Raw genomic sequence first — 3325 nt, 5'->3', positions numbered from 1 at the left:
TTCTTCCCTCTGCTTCCTCCTTCCCTTCTTTTCCTGTTTCGCTCTGCCCTCCCGCTTCCGGCTCGGCTCCACCCCGCCCCAGGCAAAGGGCCCGCCCAGATGCAGGGGAGGGTCTCCAGCTCCCGCGCCTCATTGGCTCCTACTTTTCGTCCATTGGTCAAAAGAACTGTGTGTCAAATACCAGTCCCAGCCACCCTCGTGCTAGGTGATTTGGCCAATGAAAAGTGGGAGGAAGCTGGGCCATCTTGAATGCTGCGAGGTGCAGAAAAGTGCAGAGCGCCCCGCCCCGCAGAGAGTGGCGGAAGTTAACAGGAGCTAGGGACACGACCACCCGGATGCATTGAAAAGGTTTACAGTATTTCAGTCATTTTGAGTGTGGCGGAAATATTATGTTCCCACAGTTAAGTGGAGGTAAAAGAAAGAAAGAAAGAAAAAAAAAAGTGGTGAGGTATAATGATTCTAAAGCGTGCTTCCAACTTCAGTCTATAAGCCTTTGGTGCTTTTTGTATTAAAGTACAGGAAGCCCTATTATCAGGATCCTTTTCCAAGCTCACTACCCAAGCAGCAGCTTAGAGTCATTTGAGTCCCCTATTAAATAGCACCTCTCTTAGCGATAGTGCTCTGCCACCCCCAAGTTTCAAGGACAAAACTCTTAAGACCCTACTCAGAAACCGCTCTGAGACCCACCAATCATTGCTTCATCCATGTTATCTTCCGGCTAAATGAAAATGGCTTCCCTTTGCCCCTCCACACCGCAAGGACAGTACTAGTCCACACAAACCCACACATCACCACGTAAGTGCTTCAATTTGAGAATTCTTGTCCAACAGGGCAGGAGGATGTATCATTCTGTGGTAAATGGCTTGCATGGGCAAGGCCCTGAGTTCAGACCCTGGTATGGGCCATAAGGAACGGAGAACGGGAAGAGATGGAGGAAGAGAGGGAAGAAGAAAGAAAAGATGACACTTCAATTAGTTACAGGATGTACTTGGCTAGTTTTTGATGTAGGGTCTCTTCCTGTTGTCCATACAAGCCAGAAACTAGGTAACTCAGGCAGTCCTCAAAGTTAAGCGTTAGTAGTTCCCACGCAAAGCCCTCCTGCTCATTATAACTGACGTTCAACATCCTACAGGCCAACTCAACTAAATGGATGAGGGTCTGGCAGAGGGTGGGGGTGTGGCTGCTGCCGACCTTGGCTTTCTAGGAGGGACAGTGAAAGTGTTCTGGATTACAGTAGTGACAACTGTAGCACTTTGTGACTGGACTGAAATTACTAAACCATACAATTTAAAGGGCTGAATTTGGCTAGGTGTGGAGGTGCATAGCTGTAATCTCAGCACTCACGACTGCATAGCCTGAGCTTCATTGAAAGGAAAACACCAATTTCATGCTGTCTGAGTTCCATTTTACTGTCTAAGTGAGTGTGGGGTTAAATCACAGCTGGGATCTCGGCACTCCAAGTCTTCAGTACAACTGTGTGGTATCAGATGAATGCCGGCAGTGTTATATCCTCAGGCTCCATCTCAGACCTACAGAACTGGAAGCTAGGATGAGCCTTTCCACCTGTTTTCACAACATCTTCGGGTGACCATGGTGCACATTTTTCCCCTTTGAGGCAGGGCTGGAATATACTATGTAGAGCAGGGTAGACTCAGATTCATGAAGATCCAGCTGCCTCTGCTTCCAAAGTGCTGGGATTGATGGCACGTCCCATAGGCCTAGTATATATTTCTAAAAGTCACAGTTGCGGGATAGGGGAGACGTGTTAAAAGTCTACGGGGCACATGCACAGCTTCTATCACATATTCTAGGTTTTCTTTTTATAGCCCATTAAGAAATGTAAAAATAAATTTTTGTTCCTAAGTGCACAAAAAGAAAAAAACCAATCAAACAAACCCAGAGAGCAGGCAGATTTGACTATGTATGGCTCGCCAATTCCAGCCCTAAGACAATGTATAATCCACGCCGGGAGACCTGTGGAGCACCAACAAGGGCCGGTGGGTTCTTCTCCATTATTAAGGAAATCAGACAGGTTCCCTTACAGTTGTGACATCCTCTGGCATGCCAAGGCCAAAGTCAGACCATAGGACCTGCTTTCCATCAGGAGTTAGTAGCTTAGTCTGCAGACAGTATTTCATGTTCTTTCAAATCGTTTATTCAGTTCATAATGGTGCATTGGAACAGAATCAGACAAAACTCATATACACACTGACCCCAGGTAAGCCAGTCCCCCCAGGGAACTGAAGTGGCCCTTTGTGCCCTCCTTAGGCTTGTTGGCCCTGGTGGACTTCCTGTCTGAGGTGTCCAAGTGAGGCTCCCCATCCCACCAGCACTCAGCAATCTTTGGTATGTGACCTAACAGGCAGAGGGAAGGAAGCCAGCAGGAAATCATCCCACTCCCAGTGAGGGACTTGGCTTGTAAAACAGAGAAGGCAATGAGAGAAGAGACCTCTCAGCTAAAGGTCCCAGAAGTAGATTTGGACATGATATTAAGGCAGAATAGTCATTTTTCCAAGGCGCAGAGCTTGACGCCTTACATAACCTCCGTAAAATGGTGGTTTGCCCTACACTTTCATTTTCCTTGTCTTTTCAAGATAGAGTTTCTCTGTGTAGCCCTGGCTGTCCAGGAACTCACTCTGTAGACCAGGCTGGACTCCATCTCAGAGATCCACCTGCCTCTGCCCACAGGGTACAGGATTAAAGGTGCTGCCCTGCATCTCTCCTACATGTTTTTAAGGCTGTAGTCCTGGTGAATTCCCACTCAGAGGTGTCCCAGCCCTCTTTGGTATGAGACCTAATGGGCCAAGAAAAGGAACTGTCCATGGGTTTTGTTTTTGTTTTGTTTTGTGTTTGTTGTTTTGTTTTGTTTTGAGAACAAACAACTCCAAGGACTTGGAAAACCTCAAATCTAGCAGCATTCCCAACGGGATGGCCCAGTGAGAGCATCATGGGAAGAGTAGAGATGAGTCCCCAAGAAGATTCACATAGCTCCTTCATCTCTTCCTCAATAGGGAGCTGGAGAGATGGCTCAGCAGCTAAGAGCCGCCGCTGCTCTTCCAGAGGACCAGGGTTTGACCACAGGATGGCTCACAGTAATAACTCCAGTTTCAGATGATCTGACATGCTCTCTGACCTCTGTGGGCACTGCATGCAGAGACATGCATGGGAGCAAAGCACCCACCCATAAAAATTTTTTAAAAAATGATAAAAAGCTTTTTTAAGAATCACACGGGGAGCCGGGCGTGGTGGCGCACGCCTTTAATCCCAGCACTCGGGAGGCAGAGGCAGGCGGATTTCTGAGTTCGAGGCCAGCCTGGTCTACAAA

Source organism: Mus caroli, chromosome 19 (assembly GCF_900094665.2).
Source record: "Mus caroli chromosome 19, CAROLI_EIJ_v1.1, whole genome shotgun sequence".
Taxonomy (NCBI): domain Eukaryota; kingdom Metazoa; phylum Chordata; class Mammalia; order Rodentia; family Muridae; genus Mus; species Mus caroli.
This window is presented reverse-complemented; position numbering follows the sequence as displayed.